Source organism: Callithrix jacchus, chromosome 17, assembly GCF_049354715.1.
Source record: "Callithrix jacchus isolate 240 chromosome 17, calJac240_pri, whole genome shotgun sequence".
In the NCBI taxonomy this organism is placed as follows: Eukaryota; Metazoa; Chordata; class Mammalia; order Primates; family Cebidae; genus Callithrix; species Callithrix jacchus.
This window is the reverse complement of record NC_133518.1, coordinates 47,448,580-47,470,381: the sequence shown is the minus strand read 5'-3', so window position 1 is coordinate 47,470,381 and position 21,802 is coordinate 47,448,580. Positions and strand designations below refer to the sequence as shown.

The 21,802-nt window shown below is 42.8% G+C and overlaps 1 non-coding gene and 1 pseudogene across 1 annotated transcript; one reads left to right on the top strand and one right to left on the bottom strand.

The window, feature by feature from the left end:
• Window positions 1-4,483: 4,483 nt before the first annotated feature.
• On the bottom strand, window positions 4,484-19,607 carry LOC103788851 (polyribonucleotide 5'-hydroxyl-kinase Clp1 pseudogene; annotated as a pseudogene).
• A 1,882-nt stretch (window positions 19,608-21,489) lies between these two features.
• On the top strand, window positions 21,490-21,596 carry LOC118149100 (U6 spliceosomal RNA). The gene has a single exon (XR_004736255.1). It is a non-coding gene; the product is annotated as a U6 spliceosomal RNA (small nuclear RNA).
• The last annotated feature ends 206 nt before the right edge of the window (window positions 21,597-21,802 follow it).

Below are 21,802 nucleotides of genomic sequence, written 5' to 3'. Positions count from 1 at the left end.
CTACGTCCAGCTGATTTTTGTATTTTTAGCAGAGACAGGTTTCACTATGTTGGCCAGGCTGGTCTTGAACTCCTGACCTCAGGTGATCCACCTGCCTTGGCCTCCTGAAGTGCTAGGATTACAAGTGTGAGCCACTGCACCTGGCCTGGAATTAAATAAATTAATAGAATTGAAATCATACAAAAATATATATTACAATTTTATTTCTTTTCTTTTTAGATAGAGTCTCACGCTGTCGTCCAGGCTGAAGTGCAGTGGCACAATCTCAGCTCACTGCATCCTTCATCTCCCAGGTTGAAGTGATTCTCCTGCCTCAGTCTACTGAGTAGCTAGGATTACAGGTATGCACCACCATGCCCAGTTAATTTTTTGTATTTTTAGTGGAGACAGGGTTTCACTATGTTGGCCAGTCTGGTCTCAAACTCCTGATGTCAGGTATCCGCCCATCTCAGCCTCCCAAAGTGCTGGGATTACAGGTGTGAGCCACTGTGCCCAGCTTACAACTTTATTATTTCTAGTAGCCAAAAAGAAAAAAAAAGTACAGAAACAACATAAATGATGCCCACACATGCACATATGTGTGTGTAAATATTTATTGCTATTCAAAATATGATTTTAGGCTGGGTGTGGTGGCTCACACCTGTAATCTGAGCACTATGGGAGGCAGAGGCCGGCGGATCAACTTAGGTCAGGAGTTAGAGACTGGCTTGACCAATATGATGAAACCCCATATCTACTAAAAATACAAAAATTAACCAGGCATGGTGGCATATGCCTGTAGTCCCAGCTACTCAGGAGGCTGAAACAGGAGAATTCTTTGAACCCTGGAGGTGGAGTTTGCAGTGAGCTGAGATCATGCCACTGCACTCCAGCCTGGGCGACAGAGTGAAACTTTGTCTCAAAAAAAACCCCAAAACCGTGTGTGTGTGTGTGTGTGTGTGTGTGTGTGTGTGTGTGTGTGTGTGTAGTTTTAAAAGAATGTTTATTGGCATGAAAAAATGCCAAAGGAAAAGACTGGTAGAGCATATATGAAAGTGTTAACAGTATATTTCTGAATATTAGAATTGCAAGTCATTAAAAATATTAATCTTTTCTAATTAAAAAAAGTAATAGGGCCAGGAGCGGTGGCTCAGGCCTGTAATCCCAGCACTTTGGGAGGCTGAGGTGGGTGGATCACGAGGTCAAGAGATCAAGACCATCCTGGTCAACATGATGAAACCCCGTCTCTACTAAAAATACAAAAAATTAGCTGGGCACAGTGGCGCGTGCCTGTAACCTCAGCTACTCAGGAGGCTGAGGCAGGAGAATTGCCTGCACCCAGGAGGCAGAGGTTGCGGTGAGCCGAGATAGCCCATTGCACTCCAGCCTGGGTAAACAAGAGTGAAACTCCGTCTCAAAAAAAAAAAGAAAAGAAAAGTAATATACATGCCCATGGTTAAAAAAGAAAAACTACATTTCCAAAGGATATATGAAGGGGAAGCTAAGCCTTCCTCACATTCCAGACCCCTATATACTTCTCCAGAGGCACCAGTTCTACAGATTTCTTATGTCTAATTTCAGAAATATTTTGTGTCCATATTAGGACAAAAGTATATAATTTCTCTTTTACAACCCTCTCCCCTCTTTTTTAGACACAGATGAGAACCTACTATTGACATTGTATTACACCTTTCTTTTTTTCTAATGATTGAGCTTGGAAATTATTTATCTATATGGTATCTCCATTGCTTTAATGGCTGAATAGTATTTCATTGTATGAATGTACCAAATAAACATTTACTTTGCTTTTAGTCTTTTGCTATTAAAACATTCTTATACATCCACCTTTTCATGCACATGGGTGTACACATGGAAGAAAAATGGAATCTCTGGGTCAAAGGGTTTTTTAATTTGTGTCAATTTAAAATTTGTATGAATATTTTCAATTGCCCTTCAAAGAGATAGTACCAATTTATACCCTCAAGCTACAAAAAACCAAAGCAAGATACAAAACTATAAATGTATATTATTTTATTTTTCCTAAAAATCAAATTATGTGAGCTGAGCACGGTGGCTCACACCTGTAATCTTAGCATTTTGGGAGCCTGAGGAGTGGATCACTTGAGGTCAGGAGTTCAAGACCAGTCTATTCATCGTGGTGAAACCCCATCTCTGCTAAAAAAAAAAAAAAAAAAAAAAAAAAAAAAGTAGGTGGGCATGGTGTGTACCCATAATCCCAACTACTCAGAAGGCTAAGGAATGAGAATTGCTTGAACCAGGAGAAGGAGGTCGCAGTGAACTGAGATCATACCACTGCACTCCAGCCTAGGCAACACAGTGAGACTCTGTCTTTAAAAAAAATTAAATTATACATTATGGATAACAAAAACACCAGAAGAAACTATTCAAAAATATTAGCAGTAGATTTCTCAAGGTATTAGAATTATAGATGATTTTTATTCTCTTCTTTAACTTTTTGTGCATTTCCAACTTTTCTATCATAAACGTATATTGTGATAATCAGGAAAAAAGAGCTGGGTACTATGACTTCATGCCTGTAATCCTAGCCCTGTGGGATGCTGAGACAGCAGGATGGCTTGAGCCTAGAAGTTCAAGACCAGACTAGGCAACATGACAAGGCTCTACTCTACAATTTTTTTTTTTCTTTTGAGACAGAGTCTCACTCTGTTGCTCAGGCTGGAGTGCAATATCGAGATCTCAGCTCACTGCAACTTCCACCTCCCAGGTTCAAGTGATTCTCCTGCCTCAGCCTCCTGAGCAGCTGAGACTACAGATGTGTGCCACCACACCTAGCTCATTTTTTACATTTTTAGTAGAGATGGGGTTTCACCGTGTTAGCCAGGATGATCTTGATCTCCTGAACTCATGACCCACCCGCCTCAAACTCTCAAAGTGCTGGGATTACAGGCGTGAGCTACCATGTCTGACCAATTTTTTTTTTTAATTAGCCAGATGGCTAAACCTTCCTGAAGCATGTCCCTCAGGAGTAAGAGGGTGCAACGAGCTGTGGTCACACCTCTGCACTCTAATCTGTGTGACAGAGCAAAACCTTGTCTCTTAATAATAATAGGCCAGGCATGGTGGCTCATGCCTGTAATCCCAACACTTTGGAAGGCAAAGGTGGGTGGATCACCCGAGGTCAGGACTTTGAGACTGAAGCAGGAACAGTAAGAAACAAACCTCTCAAACACCGAACTGAGGAAGGAAGTGGCTTTTTATTTGTCTAGGAGCTGCACAGGGGACTACAGCCTCATTGACTGAGCTCCCCGAGAAGCAGCTTCTTTCCCTTTTTATAGGCTTAACAACGCTAAAGGGGAAACTGAGGTGAAACTATGTCATTGTCCATTGACTGGACGTCTGACCTTGCAATCTTTTGGCTTCATTGATTTGCTAGTTCATTTGCAGTGAGAGTGGGAACAGGCGGAGGAGGGGGCTTACAGACACAAGACAAAGGCAGTAAATTATTAGTTGGCAGAAGTGTTTCCAGGAGGGAGCCTGGGCCGTGCACACATGGGGGTGTGACCCAGTGCTGGGCTCCAGCAGGTTAGGAATAACATTCATTTGCAACTCTTTCAAGGCTTACAGATAGCAGAGATGCTGGGAACTGAAAAGGGAGTCATTTTCCCAGCTCTTTGGTATTTTGTTTCTTTTTTTCACCCTCCTTCCCAACTGGAGAGGAGGAGGAGGTGGAGGCTGGGAAGTGGGAGGAGGGGAGGGGGTCTCCCCTCTCAAAACCAGCCTGTCCAACATGGGGAAACCCTGTCTCTACTAAAAATACAAAAAATTAGCTGGGCGTGGTGGCGGGCACCTCTAATCCCAGCTACTCGGGAGGCTGAGGCAAGAGAATCACTTGAACCCGGGAGGTGGAGGTTGCAGTGAGCTGAGATCATGCCATTGCACTCCAGCTTAGGCCACAGAGCCAGACTCCCTCTCAAAAATAAATAAATAAATAATGAAAATAATAATCAGAGGAAAAATATCTTTTTAAAACTAACAATAGTATGTTATATATTTTCACATATTTATTTCTAGAAACTGAATATAATTGCAAATATCATTTTATATTTTACTACTGAGGCTATAAAATAATTGCATTTAATTTATTACAATGTACCATAAATAGATAACATAAAATACTAATATTGATATTTATTTTTTATGGCAAAAATATTTATTAAAATTAATTTTTTAAAGTTTGAACTTTATTGAAAAGAGTCCCTTTAATTCACACTTTCATCCTAGATGAATGAGTAAGTAGCACATATGGAATATAAAGCAGTGATGTTTAAAAACCACATAGTAACATAGTGAAAGAAATGCAATTCTTCAGGGTCTTGAAGAATTCAAAGTAGCATCTTAGGTGCTCTAAGAAACCAGTCTCATGGTTTTCCTTTTGGTTCAAGATTAGAAGAGTCAGGTTGCCACAACCTGTTTTTAGAGGCAGAATATATTCTTTCTACTAGTCCACAGTTTACTGGTCAGGTGGCCCCAACAGTCTCTTATCTCAGCCCGGCTGCCTCTAGGAGAGCCAGAAAATCTCTATGTCCAGGGCAGCAAGGCATCCTGCTGATCTCTACTTCAGATCCATGAACTGGATATCCAGGATGAGAAGGAAGTTCTTAGGCAGTGGGCCAGGGGCTGGGGACAGAATAGTAAACACCTGATGCTCCGGGTCCACACTGGTCACCACAATGAAGCCAGCTACACTTGTCTTGAACAGGTCCTCCTCTTCCCCTCGGCAGTGCTGACACTCAGTAGATGGTGCACCATATCTCTGCCAGGAGTGATAGGTACTAGCTTGAGATGATTGTCCTCCTAAGACATGCCCAAAGGTAAATAGGAATTTGGGATGGTCAGTGCCCTAACTTTGTGGATTCTCACATCTGAAAATGTGACATTGAAGGCATGATAGAAACAGCCTTGGAATCCATAAAACTACTCACAGATAAGAAGCTCATCCCTACACTCCCGCCAGAAGTCCTTGGAGCACTCCACCACACCCCCAGATTTACACAGCACAGTGCGTACAAAGTGGGGGAAGTCCCGTTTCAGTTCATTGTACAGTCATTCTTGATCCAGAACCACAACAACATTCACCTCAAATGCTGAGGCTGCATGCACCAGAGCCTGGTAACCAGAGCCCTTGACCCCGCCACAGGTCTTAATGACACAGCCACTCACAGATACCCTTTGATTCACCCCACATCTTTGTTTGAACACATCTGCTAAACAAGATGTAATCTGATTATAAAGCTTGATGTTGGTGACAGGAGTGGTGGAACCAAAATGATACACCAGAGGGGCCTGGATAGAGAAACGTTCTACATCTTTAGGCTGATCAGTGTAGAGGGCCCCCATGGTACCAGAGATGGACACAGAACCCTGGCCCACATCCAGCTCCACATAAGTGGGACAGTGGCCCAAACACACTGCATAGTTGAGCAGAAGGTGACATACTGTAGATTTGCCCACATCAGTGGGGCCCACTACCATCACTCAAGTGCCTCCCTCTTCTTCCTTTTCCACTTGCCTCTGCATCTGTTCCAAAGCTGTGTGACTGTTGAGGTAAAGCAACAAAAGAGTGTCCTTGGAGAGATAAGCCACCTCAGTGCGGTCGCTCAGTTGCACAGAACAGCCATGCCAAGTGAAAACAGCCATCTTCGCACCAGCATCAAAAGTGAATTTCTTGTTTCAGGTCAGCTCTGTACCAGAGATCCCTGCCATGCCAGTCAACAACTCCACCTGAACTGACTAGGATGCCTCCACCACAAAGCAAAGTTCTGTTTCTCCCTCTAGTTAGAATCTAGTGGTTGGCTTCTTGTCATCATTAGCCTCTCCCCCAATCTCTTCTGTGTAGCTGCTGTACCTGCACAACCAGGAGCCCCGAAGGTCCTCCCCATATTGATATTTAAATAATGAGAGAGCTATAAAAATAATTGCCTCTAGGCTGGGCACAGTGGTTCATGCCTGTAATCTCAGTGCTTTGGGAGTCTGAGGTGAGCAGATCACTTGAGTTTAGGAGTTTGAGATCAGCAGGGCACCATGGCAAGACTCCATCTCCACCAAAAAAGAAGAAAAAAAATTAGCTGGGTGTGGTGGTATGCAGCTGTAGTCCCAGCTACCTGGGAGGTTGAGGTGAGAGAATCACCTGAGCCCAGGAAGTTGAGGCTGCAGTGAGCTGTGATTGAGCCACTGTACTATAGCCTGGACAACAAAGTGAGATCTTATCTAAATAATAGTAATTGTGGCTGGCTGCGGTGGCTCACCCCTGTAATCCCAGCACTTTGGGAGGCCAAGGTGGGCAGATCACTTGAGGCCAAGAGTTTGAGACCAGCCTAACATGGTGAAATCCTGTCTCTACTAAAAACACAAAAATTAGCCAGGTGTGGTGGCCCGTGCCTGTAATCGCAGCTACTCGGGAGGCTGAAGCTGGAGAATCACTTGAACCCGAGAGGTCGAGGTTGCAGTGAGCCGAGATCATGCCACTGCACTCCAACCTAGCTACAGAGCCAGACTCTGTCTCAAAGGAAAATAATAATAATAATAATTGCATCTAATTTTCACTTCTGAGAAGATTCTAACTTAGGGCTAAAACAATCAATGATCCTTTTAAATGAATGGTCACTAAGTATATATGCCATAATCTAGAACTGGAAATGGACCATCAGACCAAAGTCCATGAGGACTCCCACTAGCGTCAGTCTCCAAGAACCCGTACGTGCCTTCCAGAGACTGGGACCAAGATACCTTGTGAGTACTAAAAGGAATTTCCCTTCTCGTAGAAGTCAGGGAGAACCTGAGAATGGAGGAGTTCCCATAAGTCATTTATTTAACAAATATATTTAAGTGTTTATTATATGTAAAGCACCATGTTAGGTGTTAGGAAGAAAAAGATGCACAAGACACAGTCCTTGCCCCCTTAGAGATTTATATTCTAACAGAGGATAAACACACTAAACAGTTAATTATATAATAACTTCTTATAGATAAATGACTAATTATATAAATACTAGGTAAACAGTAAGTATTCTGTTATATTAATTGTTATAAGTGCTATGAAAAGTACAGGATTCTATGAAGCTACATAATTTGGGCACCTGACTAATGTGAGGATTATCAATCAGAAAGGCAACTTCAAAGACAAAAGGCTTTAGCTGACATCGAAGGAAGACAGGTTGCTGAAGTGGGGGACCACTTGTACAAAGGCTCTTATCAGTAAGGAACCTGGAGCATTAAAGGAATTAAAGGAAGGCCAGTATGGAGAGAAGGCAGAAAGCCATGGGAGAATGTACAAAGCACTGTGTCCACTCTGGCCTTTCTCCAGCCACTCCCTTGTCATTGGGTGAGGAATTCACAGTGTCAAGGGGACATGCCCAGCTGAAACCTGCATCACCCTTCTTTCTAGAACACATTCTGGGTTCCCGGAAATTCCCAGCCCAAATGTCTCTGAGCCTGCTTCCAGGGCCTGTGCAACCCTCTTTCCTGGTCTGTTTTTTTGAGTGTGAACCTGGTTACTGTCATGCATACTCCTGGGCCCAAAAGTTGTCTAAAAAGCAGCTGTTTATCAGGGATGTGGAACATGCAGAGTTGGGTGAGCACACATGTGTAAGTGAGGTCCCTGTGGTGCTAAATGGAACTTGGTATGATGAGACACGTAAGAGCCAGAGCTTGGGGCTCATCTCTCCCAAGCCAGAAACTTTGTGTCTGAGATTTCCAAATGCAATTCTGGCCTTATAGGGAGTTATGAAAATATATTTGTCAAAATAGAAGGATATTACATATCTTAAAATTTCTTCATCAGCTTGCTTTAAAACTTTTAAATATTTAAAAATATAGTATGTTGGCCTCTATTTGTGTTCTTGTTTCAGCCTGGTAGATATCAGGAATGAGCCTGACCATGTTTGTAAGTCTCATTTTGATCTTTATTCTAAGAACAATAGGAGACAATCAAAGGGTTGCAAACAGAAGAATGATTTGATCAGATTTACAAAGATCACTAGTTGTTGTGTGGACAGTGGATCAGAGATAGACCAGAGAAGATGGACAAAGGTCTTCTGAGTAATTTAGGCTAAAATGGAAAAGACAAGTACAGTAGTAGCAGAGACATCAAAAAGTCTCTTTAAGTGATAATTTGGCAGTGACAAAATCCAAGAGACAAAATAATTGATAATCACCTCCAAGAGACAAGATAATTGATTGAATGCAAATTACTCTGAAATTTCTGACTGGTGCAACTTGATGGAGAGTCATACCGTTTGTTGAGATGAATAAGAAGAGGATCAGACCTTTCTTTCCTTTTCTTTTCTTTTTTGGTTGGGGGTGGATAGAGTCATGCTCTAGCTAAAACAATGGCAATCACTTCTTTCAATAATATTTTATCACGTGTTTTATAATTACAAGTAATTATTTTCTCTAATCAGATGGAGCTCTTCTTTTTTCTCTCAATCAAATAACTAATAGAGAGGGAGGAGACTTATTTGAGGAGGCACCAGAGCAAGTGCCCACAAGAAGAAGGGTCCACAAGTGCAGTGAGGCCAGCACAAACAACTGTAGCTAAGGGTCATGAGCAATGGCAGGACAACTTAGCAGTCGAGAACCCAGCTCCAATGGAACAGTAAATCTATGCTGGGGTGGGAATGGGGTAGGTGGGCTCCTCTGCTTTGTCCCTTGACAGGAACTGGACAGGTGAGACAGTTGCCAGATTCACTGATACGTGTTGAAAGTTAGTTTTCTTTGGGAAGCCTCCTATCTGCGGAGAATGACATGGACAAAGCCAGAGGAGGAAGAACAGTCCTCAGTCCAGAAGACTGATGGTTGCTTCTCTGGCCCAGGTGTTAAGATGCTTAGAGAGGAGACAGCTCCGTCTTCATTGGATTTCCAGTCTGCACCTGATACCAAACCAACATGAAGTAGAAACGGGGAAATTTTGTCACAATTATCTGCCACAAGGATTCCTCTTCTAACGACTTCGTCTTTTCACACTTTATGGTGTTACATTAAATATTTGAGTTTTACAGTGAAAAAAAGGTTGCTAAGCAGTATTTACACAATAAATTTAAAGGTAGAAACTAGAAAATATTTCCATTCACATTTCTAAAGGCAATTAATTAGAGAGATATAAGGAAGACAGAGTGAACAGAATGTTTGCTGTTACTCAACTGTTAACAGGTAACTAGAATAAAACTGGTGTGTGAAAAACGTGACCCCATTATCAGATGGAGGACATGGCTGCAAGGGTCAGCAGCCAATGAAATTGATGAAACGGTTGTTGCAAGTTCAACTTTACAATGTTACTTTAACTTAACACACATTGTCTTTTTAAACAAAATCTAGAGTTTTTCCATAAGAAATGAATTGTCCACCGGGCGCGGTGTCTCACGCCTGTAATCCCAGCACTTTGGGAGGCCGAGGCGGGTGGATCACGAGGTCAAGAGATCGAGACCATCCTGGTCAACATGGTGAAACCCCGTCTGTACTAAAAATACAAAAAATTAGCTGGGCATGGTGGCACGTGCCTGTAATCCCAGCTACTCGGGAGGCTGAGGCAGGAGAATTGCCTGAACCCAGGAGGCGGAGGTTGCAGTGAGCCGGGATCGCGCCATTGCACTCCAGCCTGGGTAACAAGAGCGAAACTCCGTCTCAAAAAAAAAAAAAAAGAAATGAATTGTCTGGCTCGTGCAGTGGCTCACACCTGTAATCCCAGCACTTTGGGAGGCTGAGGCAGGCGGATCACTTGAGGTCAAGAGTTGGAGACCAGCCTGACTAACATAGTGAAACCCTGTCTCTACTACAAATACAAAAATTAGCCAGGCATGGTGGCAGGCGCCTGTAATCACAGCTACTCAGGTAGCTGAGGTAGGAGAGTTGCTTGAACCTGGTAGGTGGAGGTTGTAGTGAGCCAAGATCTTGGCACTGTACTCCAGCCCGGGCCACAGACTGAGACTCTGTCTCACAAAAAAAGAGAAAAGAAATGAATTGCCTATGACACTGCTTATCAATCAGTGCTTAGAGTGGGCTAGTTTGTGTCACTCATTATACACCTCTTCCAGCAGTGAGAGAGACTCTTGCCCCTCTCCACCTACAAGCAGGAACACGGGAAGAAAGGGGGCTGGACTAAGTGATGGCACGTCAACCCAAACATCTTTTGGGAGAATGTACACTATCTAGCATGGTGTTTTTGCAAGTGTGGTATGTGAAATGATCTTAGGTATTACAAAAACGAGTCATGAAGTTACACTCAATCAGAGAGAGAAAAATATTCCTCTTTAAAATAACTTTCAATTCTCCTAATTATAGAGAGAAACTTAGTTTGCTGGTAGGTTATTTTGATACTGGTTGATGTTTTTAACCAAAACTAAGTTTTGACTGAAAGGTTCAAGGGACGTTATTTAGCTAGAATTTTTTTTTTTTTTTTGAGACAGAGTCTCCTTCTGTGTTGCCAGGTTGGCGTGCAGTGGTACAATCTCAGCTCATTGCAGCCTCCACCTCCCAGGCTCAAGTGAGTCTCCACCTCCTAGGCTCAAGTGAGTCTCCTGTCTCAGCCTCCTGAGTAGTTGGAATTCAAGGCATGTGCTACCACACCTGGCTAATTTTGTATTTTTTGCAGAGATGGGTTTCACCTTGTTGGCCAGGGTGGAATTGAACTCCTGACCTCAGGTGATCTACCCCTTTACCTCCCAAAGTGTTGGGATTACAGGGGTGAGCCTCCATGCCCAGTCAAGATGTGACTTTGAGAGAGGTTAATCTCTTTAAATGAGAAAATCTCTGAGGGGGCTGGTGATTGAAGACTATCTCTGCCAATACCACTCCCAGCAGTTGGGGCAATAATCCTTCATTGAGGGGGATTTGAGTGGCATATCGCCATGTCTATGACATTTACAAAGGGGAAACTCACCTGAGCTGGACAGCCTAGCTGTCTAGAGGCAAGGAGATAGTCTTTGGCATCATATTTATGAAAAACAAAAATTCAGTTGGAAATCCTAACTTCAAAAATTTAAAGTTCTATTCTAGTTTCTAATGCATCACTGAATAGTCTCACAAAAATATCTCCAGTATTTGGAGGATATTTCTCAGAAATAATGGTTTCAAACTTTGGAGTATGGAGAAGGGAAAGAAGGGTCATTCAAAAGTAGCCAGCTGACCGAGAGCTTGAAATTTTATAGATTCTTCAAATTTGCCCTTTGTAATTAAAAAAAAAAAATTGGTGGTTTCTGGCCAGGACACGATGGTTCATGCTTGTAATTGTAGTGCTTTGTGCAACTCTGTAGTCTCAAATACTCTGGAGACTGAGGTAGAAGGATCTCTTGAGCCCCAGAATTTGAGGCTGCAGTGAGGAATGATGACACCACTATACTCCAGCCTGGGAGAGAGAGCAAGATCCTGTCTCAAAAAAAAATAAATCAATAAATTGTTGTTTCCCTTCTACCCTTGATTCTGGCACTATGCTTGTCCTCTTCTTGAAAATCACTGATGGCTGGGCGCAGTGGCTCACACCTGTAATCCCAGTACTGTAGGAGACCAAGGCAGGTGGATTGCTTGAGCTTAGGCATTTAAGACCAGCCTGGGCAACATGGCGAAACCCCATCTCTACTAAAAATACTAAAAGTTAGCTGGGCATTTTGGTGCATTCCTGTAGTCCTAGCTACTCCCGAGACTGAGGCAAGAAAATCAGTTGAACTCAGGAGGCAGAGGTTGCAGAGAGCCAAGGTTGCAAAGAGCTGAGATTGCACCACTGCACTCCAGCAAGACTCTGTTTCAAAAAAAAAGGAAAGAAGAAATTCGTTGATAGTTAATTCTTTGGTCTTCTTGACAGCAGCAACGGAGCAGTGAAGCATATGTTTCATATTTCTGGATAGGATCTTCTCTGGCCCCTAACATGCTGGCTCCTTGAAATGAAAGAAATACAGTGCCAACAAGGGTCTTGAGTGAATTCAGCCCAACCTGCACTCACCACGTGCAGCTGCAGCCTCTGGGGGGGGCTGCTCTCAGTTTGCATGTGGCCAGGAGGCAGAGCTGAGATGTCAGCACAGAAGCTGGCCCTCATCTTGTCCTAATTCTGTTTTGAATGGAACATGTGATCATTCTGATATCCCAAGGAGAAGTAGCAGAGGAACAGGACTTAGTGCCTCCAAAGCTGATGGGAGTCTGGAAGGACATCCCAAATGTGAAAATGCTCCATAAACTGGGATGTATTGGACAATCACCAGGCAAGATTTCTGTTTGTGTTTCTTTTACAGTGTGGCTGACTTTATAAAATAAATGCTGTTTCCCTGGCAGAAGAATTTAAGTTCCCTCCAAGAGCTAGGGCAGCCTGGTGCTCTGGAACATGCCATCGGCTTGACTCACAAGTCAATACGAGATTTGGATTCTAATCCTTGATCTTCTGTCACCTTAATCTCACTTAATTTCTCCTCCAAAGCAAGATAACTGATTTAATGACTACTGAGTACAGGCCCAGCTAGGTTAAACTCATGGGTTATGAAAGGAATTGGACACATTGAGGTGCAGGACAAACTGGTATGCAGAGAAAAGAAGACAAATTAGAGTCACTGTCACCGGGTCTCTGTCTCTCTTTAAGAAGAGAGTACTTTTTTCTTCTCAGTTGGCTGTTCCTAAAATGGGTTCAAGCAACTGCAGGCAGGCATCCTACTAATTTCATGGTGAGCAAAAAAGATTACTTTTCCCCATGGTTCCAGAAAAGTTGCAGAATAAAATCTCATTGTTTAAGATTAGCTTGGTTGGGACACATGCAGTAGTGGATGTTTTGACTCTCCACTCAGATCCCCTTTATCAGCTGGCACAACCCCTCCATTCCTTTCCTCCTCCCCCATTTCCTGCAGTTATTTTGAGGCTGTGGCCAGCAGTTTAAACCTGTGACCTTGGTTTACGAGATGTGTTTTTGGCTGTCCAAAGCCTCCCAGCTTAGGGATGCCTGGGAGGTTACACTGTCTCAATATATAGACTAATGACTGATAGATATGAAATTACTTAAAAGGCTAACCTCCTTGCATCAAGGCAGAAACAATTCTGTTGTGTAATTTGTGTTCCAGAGGCAAGCTTCTCTCTCCACATACAAAACCAAGCCAAGTCTGGATTTTACCTGACACTAAGTTGTTACTTGGCTCCTTCCCCTTCTTTATCTTGCTCCCTTACAGGTTTCTCTGACAGCATTATTTGAATCCTTGCCTCAGGCTCCACTTCTAGGAAACCCTATCCAAGATACATTTCTGAACCAGTCATTGAATGAGTGGCTAAGTGTTATTGAGGGACCAGCCAGGTCATATGCCCACTTACGCCTCATAAACCTGAATTCCTGAACGTTTCAAGGAGAACTTTGATTTGTCTACTACTATAACCCCAATATTCAAAATACAACAGAGTAGCCATTTGCTTGTATTACTAAAATAAATCAAGGAAAGAATGGACTGAGTGTGGGTGTGTCTGAATCCTTGAAATGGAAGAAATACAGTGTCAACAAAGGCCCCGAGTGAGCCAGCCCACCCAAAATGGCTGCTTCAGCTTGCATGTGGCAGGAGACAGAGCTGATAGGTCAGCACAGAAGCCAGCCCTCATTCTATCTCAATTTTGTTTTATTGGCTTTTTTTTTTTCTTTCAGGAAGGGAGGAAGGGAGGAAGGCAGGAAGGGAGGAAAGGAGGGAGGGAGGGAGGGAGGGAGGGAGGGAGGGAGGGAGGGAGAGAAGGGAAGGAAGGAAATCGAGCAATGAGAGAGACATTGCCGACCTGTATCTAGAGGTCTACAAGTTGATTTCTTTTTTCTCTTTTTTTGAGAGAAGGAAAGAAAAAAAAGGAGTGAAGGAGAGGAAGAAAGAGGAAGAAAAAGAGGGAGAGAGAAGGGAAATGTTGCTTTATTCTAAAAAAAAAAATGGGTATTAATAATGGCCAATCAATGTTTCATCTAAACCTATGAGTAGCTGTGATGTGGTATTGACAAGAATGTATATTTTGTGTATTTAAAGTGGAGAGCTCTATAAATATTTATTAAGTTTACTTGCTCCAGATCTGAGTTCGAGTCCTTGATATCCTTATTAATTTTCTGTCTCGTTGAGTCTAAGTCTCTTTATAGGTCTTAGGTATCTGGGTGTTAGGTTCATTAGCTCTTCTTGTTGCATTGATCCTTTTACCACTATATCTGTGTTGCTTTAAGATCTATTTTATCAGATACGAGAATTGAAACTCCTGCTTTTTATTTATTCATTTATTTTTGCTCTCCATTTGGCTGGTAAATCTTTCTCCATCCCTTTGTTTTGAGTCTTTGTGTATCCTTGCAAGTGAAATGGGTCTGGATGTAACATGCTGTTGGGTTTTGGCTGTGTCTTTTGATTGGGGGATTTAGTTGATTTAAATTTAGGATTACTGCCATTTGATGCTAACTGGCTGTTTTATCCGTTCGTTGATGTAAATTCTTCTTTATGTTGATGCTCTTTACTTTTTGGTATATTTTTAGAAAGGCTAATACTGGTTGTTTCTTTCTGTGTGTAATGCTTCTTTCAGAAGCTCTTGTAAAGCAGGCCTGGTGGTAATAAAATCTCTGAGTACTTGCTTGTTCATAAAAGATTTTATTTTTCCTTCACTTGTGAAGCTTAGTTTGGCTGGATATGATATTCTGGGCTGAAAGTTCTGTTCTTTAAGGATGTTGAATATTGGCCCCCACTCTCTTCTGGCTTGTAGAGTTTCTGCTGGGAGATCTGCTGTAAGTCTGATAGGCTTCCCTTTGTAATTAACCTGACCTTTCTCTCTGGCTGCCCTTAGTAATTTCTCCTTCGTTTCAACCCTGGTGAATCTAATGATTATGTGCCTTGGGGTTGCTCTTCTTGAGGAATATCTTTGTGGTGTTCTATTACCTGGGGTTGAATATTGTCCTGCTTTGCTAGTTTAGAAAAATTTTCCTGAATAATGTCCTGAAGAATATTTTCCAGCTTGGATTCATTCTCTCCGTCACATTCAGGTACACCTATCAAACATAAATTTGGTCTTTTCACATAGTCCCACATTTCTTGGAGACTCTGCTCATTCTTTTTTATCCTTTTTTCTCTAATCTTGTCTTCTCGTTTTGTTTCATTAAGTTGGACTTCTACCTCTGATATCCTTTCTTCTGCTTCAACAATTCGAGTGTTTAAACCTGTGCATACTTCTCGGAGTTCCTGCATTGTATTCTTCAGTTCCATTAATTCACTTATATTCCTCTCTAAGTTGTCTATTCTCATTAGGATTTTGTCAAGCCTTTTTTCAAAGTTCTTAGTTTCTTTACATTGGGCTACAACATGTTCTTTTAACTCACAGAAGTTTCTTATTATCCATCTTTGGAAGCCTGATTCTGTTAATGGGATGTGCTCATTCTCGAACAAGTCTTGTTCCCTTGTTGATGAGGAACTGTGATTCTCCTTAGAGGGAGAGGCATTCTGATTTTGAGTATTCTCAGCCTTTTTGCACTGGTTTCTTCCCATCATTGTAAATTTATCCACCTGTCGTCTTTTTAATTACCAACTTTCAAATTAGGTCTCTGAGTGGACGTCCAAGTTGTTAATTCCCAGGGCCGAAAGATGAGCAACCACTGCGCCGGCCAAAACAGCAGCGTTAAGACTGATGGTGCTTTTCTGCCTGGGAATCTCCAGTCTGGCTTCCTTCTTGAGTCCGTAATAGGCGACTCTGCCTTCCCGGAGCTCCAAATGTTGGTCAGAAGGGGCACCAGTCCCGTTTACTCTGCACCAAGAGCTGCCGCGCCAAGGTGCCGGCACAACTGCTTTGCCAGCCACAAGAGTCGCACTGGCGACCCGTGTGGCTCCTCCAAACCTCGGTCAGAAGGGGAACCAGTCCCGTTTACTCTGCATGGAGAGCTGCCTTGCCGAGGTGCCCGCGAAACCGCTGTGCCGGCCACAAGAGTCGTGCTGGCGACCCATGGAGCTCCTCCACTGGGAATCTTCTGCTCCGTGAGCGACCAAAATTTGTCTGAAAGTGTGGCGTCCTCTCGTTGTCTGAGCTTTCACTGGGAGCTGCAATCCCGAGATGTTAGCGATTGGCCATCTTGGATTGTTCCCCAGCTTTTTTTTTTTTTTTTAGATGGAATATCACTCTGTCACCCAGGCTGAACTTCAGTGGTGTGATCTCAGCTCACTGCAACCTTCATCTTCCGGTTTCAAGTGATTCTCCTGCCTTAGCCTCGCTAGTTAGTAGCTGGGATTACAAGCGCCCACCACCAAGATGAGCTAATTTTTGTGTTTTTAGCGGATATTTTTTTCACCATGTTGGCCAGGTTGGTCTTAAACTCCTCACCTCAAGTGATCTGCCTGCCTGGGCTGGGATTACGGGCATACTCAACTTTAAATTTTTTGAGACGGAGTTTCTCTCTGTTGCCCAGCCTGGAGTGCAGTGGTGTTATCTTGGCTCTCTGCAACCTCCACCTCCTGGGTTCAAGCAATTCTCCAGCCTCCGTCTCCTGAATAGCTGGGATTACAGATACGTGCCACCACACCTGGCTAATTTTTGTATTTTTTTAGTAGAAATGGGGTTTCAACATGTAGACCAGGCTGGTCTCAAATGCCTGACCTCAAGTGATCCACCCACCTCAGCCTCCCAACGTGCTAGGAATTATAGGACTGAGCCACTGCACCCGACCCAATTTTGTTTTGAATAGAACATGTGATCACTCTGATGATAATCAAAGGAGAAGTAGCAGAGAGCATGGGACTTGGTGCCATCTAAAGCTAATGGGAGTCTTGAAGGATATTCCAAATGTGGAAAAAAATATATATTTTTCCCAAGATAATTTGTGTGTGTGTGTGTGTGTGTGTGTGTGTGTGTGTGTGTGTATGACTGTTACCAGAAGAAAAGGGATTGAATGTAGGAATGTGAAATGATAACTATGCACTACAATGATAAGCAAACAAGCGGAACTGAACTTAAAAACCAAAGCTTTCACTCTGCCAAAGACCAAGTTTTTGTCAATGACCACATATACCAAGCATTTGTGATTCTAAGCAATGCTTTCACTTCAGAATTTAAAAAATATTCTAGGAAATATGTTTGTTGCTTCTTTGTTATCTGGTGAATAATGGAATTACTTCAAGTAGGTAATGAAAATCTGCTTATTTAATATAAGAATTGCAGAGAGCAGTAACTAAAGTCCTGTAAACAATTTCTTGCTGAGTCATTCACCCTTGCTCAAGACAAGCTTTCACTTTGCATTGAATTTTAATGTGATGTTTCTTCATCTTCTCCCACCTTTTCTACCATAGACAGCTAGTCAGTAATTTCTCTTTGGCTTGAGTGATACTGCCCTCCCAGAATGGTCAGGTGGACTGCTGAGACATTTCTAGGGGTCTCCACACTTTTTCACTTCCAAGGATCCATTCATGATCTTTCTCCCATGGGTTCATGGATGTAAAACCCCCTTACAACACAAACTGTGCATCTGGAAAATAATTCATTTGTGCTCTCAAAATTTATTAATTGTAGCAAGCATGCTGGTATAATTCCAGCACAAACTAAAGCAGTTTTTTAGTTACTTATAAAAGAACTGTCATGAGTTAAACTGGGATTTCTATCAAGCTTTCTGAAGTAATGAAAATGTTGGAAGTCATTGAATAATCTTATTCCAGAGAGATATATGTTTGCTAAGATAATTCTGGTTTGAGTAGGAGGAAAACCAAGTCAGAGCGATCTGCCAGAAGACTGTTTTGGTAGTCCAAAGAGGGAGAGATTTGTTAGTAAAGAGAAGCATGAGAAATGCTCTTTGGAGTAAAATTGACTACCTCAGAGTGTCTGGCTTCATTGTGCTAAATAAGGCAGGACCTGCTGTGCAGAGACCAAAACTAGCAAGTCTCTCAGAACCACTGTACTCAGCATCTCCCTTGAACGGTCTGTGTAGCTGTCACCATGTGGCAGGTGGTAGGAATCTGGGTCAGGCTGTGTAACCTTCCTTGTCAGGCCGTGAAGAAGTGAGAGAAGTGCTGTCCATATGATTTGGTCCATAAATACGAAACTTATCCTTGATATGAATTAACCAACTACTAACAGGGCCAAATTATAACATTCATGAGCTTTGGGAAGTTTTGAATCTGTGGGCCCTTTCCTCCATAACAAATCTTAGAAATTATATTTTACAACTGCCTTGGCATAAAGATGAATATAATCCAGGCAGGATTCTTTTTTTTTATTGTGGTAAAATATACACAACATTTCCCATTTTAACCATTTTTAACTGTACAGTTCAGTGGCTTTAAGTACATAGGATTCTTTTTATATGTTTATTATTTTTTTCTGATTTTAAAATAAATTAAAATTAAAACATTTCTCCAGGCCCTTAAAAGTATCTTGGACCCTAGTTACTGTGCTAGCTATACCTAATGGATAAGTTGGCTGTGACTATTAGATGGCAAAAAAAGGGCAAGAAAGAGCAAATTTGAAATGTACTCAAACTCATTTTACAGTCCATACACACAAAATGACATTCAAACTTGCTTTTCCTTTCTGCAAGGAGACATTAATCCTAGGAAGCAGCAGTATGTTTACTAGATGGAACACAGCACTATGGCACACTGAGAGCAAGCCTTATTTTTATCCCATACTAGCTATGTATCACACCCAGAACAATGTAGAGCTCAGACAGGCCCATCTGAGGAGCCCAAGGGGGTCAATTCCAGCAGACTCAGAAACAGCACCAGCTCCAGGCTAAGAAAGAGCCACTCCATGGTTCCCATGGGTCCAATAGGAATAATCCAAAGTTCAGACGGGACTTATGTACCAGTCATAGCCACAAACTAGAGAATAGAAACAAATAAGCAAAGGAGGAAACTGAGGCAAGAAGACCAAATACCAGTCAGGCCCACTTGAGCCTCTTTTATTTTATTTTGTTTTAAATTTTTTGTTTACAAAAGGAGACAGAGTCTTGCTATATTGCTCAGGCTGGTCTTGAACTCCTGCCTCAAGTGATCCTCCCACGTCGGTCTGCCAAAGTGTTGGGATTACAGGCATGAGCCACCATGCCTGCTCTGAGTCTCCTGTTCTTATTGCCAGGCTACTGCTGCTGGAACTGTGTGCCCTTGGGCATTTCTTCTCTCCAAGCCTCAGTTTCCCCATCTATGCAATTAGGAATTGGACTAATGACCCCTCAGATCCAATAAACCTCTTTGTTTCTAGCTTCTTAGTAGCCCCACTTTTTTCTGTTCTAACACGAAGTGATTGAAATTCAGAGATTAATGCCCAAGTTTTAGAGTAGAGGTTGCAAACTGACAGCTGCAAGGCCAAATCCAGCCACAGGAGAACTTTGTTTGGCTTGCTCAACATCTTAAACTTTGAATTAATTGCCAACAACCCCAAATCAGATGACTCATAAAAATTTGAATCTCTGCCTTCTCTTGAAAAGTCAGCTCTCCCTTCCTTGACTTTGTGTTCCCACATGACCTCTGCTGGAAATGAGTAGAATCTATCCCTTCTAGGTGAGGCACAAATGCCCCAGGGTGCCACAGTCTCTCCTAGCCCACTTTACTATTGCTTTGTCCCTGTAGGCAATTGGATGTGCTTCCCCCTACCGTCAAAGGTCAAAGTTTTTCTTACCTTACTCACCTCTCCAGGGTCCAAGTACTGTCCATCATGAGGCTGCTTGAAACTGAGCTTCAGGCCTCCCAAACCATCCCCTTGTGCCTAAGTCTGAACGAAGCTTCTGAGCATTACGTCATCCACACCACATCTCCACAGGGTGACCACAATCCAACGAGTAGTTTTCCCTGTTACTCATCTGCCTCCTGATATATGTACTACATCTGGAAATGTGAAATGCCTCTGCCAAGATGTGCTTCTGCCCTTTTGGGACATTGACTAGATAGCCTGGAGGGGCCTGCTTGAACCGGGACCTGGGAGGCAGAGGTTGCAGTGAGCTCAGATCACACTATTGCACTCCAGCCTGGGCTACAGAGTGAGACTCTCTTTAAAAAAAAATCCACCTCCTTTGTTTCCTGTTTATTTATTTATTTACTATTTGAGATGGAGTTTCACTCTTGTTGCCCTAGCTAGAGTGCAATGGCATGATTGTGTTTTCAGTAGAGAGTGTTTCACTCTGTTGGCCAAGCTGGTCTCGAACTCCTGATCTCAAGCAATCCACTTGCCTTGGCCTCCCAGAATTCTGGGATTACAGGCATGAGCCACCAGGCCTGGCCCAGAATGTGCTTTTAAAACAGTTCGACATGGTTTTGCTCACAGTAGGTTGAAACAATTCCATCAAAATGATATCAAAGTGGAATGAAGAATTAAAGAACAGTACCATTTTCTGGAATATTTTTCTGAGTCAGTTCCAATATTACCCACTCTGCAATTTCCTTTCTCTTTCCCGTCCCCTATCACTAAACAACTGGTCATTCCTACCAACGAAATAGCCCTGGGACCTCTGCACTTCACTCCCAGGGCCTCTACTTTGGTTCAAGCAGGTTGACTCTCCCACAGCTCCCCACTGCCTCTGACCATTTCCTTGCAGTTGTCAGGGTGAAGTTTCTTTTCTTTCTTTTTTTTTTTTTTTGAGACGGAGTCTTGCTCTGTTACCATGCTGGAGTGCAGTGGCACAATCTCGGCTCACTGCAACCTCGCCTCCTGGGTTCAAGCGATTCTTCTGCCTCAGCCTCCCGAGTACCTGGGACCACAGGCACATGCCACCACTCCCGGGTAATTTTTTTTGTACTTTTAGTAGAGACGGGGTTTCACCGTGTTGGCCAGGATGGTCTCAATCTCTTGACCTCGTGATCTGCCTGCCTCGGCCTCCCAAAGTGGTGGGATTACAGGCTTGAGCCACCGCGCCCGGCCCAGGGTGAAGTTTCTAAACCCAAATCAGTGCATCTTGTTTTCCAGCTTAAAATCTCTCGGGGGTTCTCACTGCTTCCAAAGTAAAAGCTAGGTTTCCTCATTTGACACCAGAGTCCTGCTGACACCTGGCCCTGTTCTCGCTCCAGCCTCATCTTGTGGTCATACTCCCCAGTCACATACACTTACCCATAGAGCCTCAAAAGGTCCCTTACGTTTTCTGCCTCTCAGCTTTGGCTCTTACTATTTCTCTGTAGCTGGAATCCACTTTTCCCCCTTGTGAAACTGCCGTCAGCAAACTTTTACTCATCCTTCAAGATCCTATCCAAGTGATTCCAGATCAATGAAGCCTCCTCTGTCTACCCTGCAAGGGAATGGCATGGGGCAGAATAACTAGATGCCAGTTCCTTGTAGGCTGAGTACCAAAAAGAGATGGGGCTCTGGCCATGGGTAGGGATCAAAGGAGTAGATCAGAAATTGCAAACTCAGAACTTCCCCAGTCCTCAGTCTATCTCCAGAAGTGTTTCCTTTGTCAGACGTGGGTTTTAAAAAAATTAAAATTAAAAAAAATTTTGAGCAGCTGTTCTTCAGGTCTCAATTTATGTTACACTGTTGGTCCTGGAAGGTCTTTGGATAAATGGGTGAAGGGGTTGTGGGAGGGCAACTGTTAAGAGGGGCTATATAGTGCTTGCTTCGGCAGCACATATACTAAAATTGGAACGATACAGAGAAGATTAGCATGGTCCCTGCATAAGGATGACACGCAAATTCGTGAAGCGTTCCATATTTTTAAAAAAATAAAATAAAATAAAAGAAGGGCTATATAAGTACTTGCCATTCTTGGTTTTTGGATGGTACCATCCCTCCAATACACAAGGAAGAGTGTGGTGCTCTACTACTTAGTATGTGTATCACCCCAACCATAGGATTTCTTATAAGCTCAGTTAGAGGGACCCATGAGAGTAGCCGTGCTCAAAGCTCAAAGTACAAACAGCCT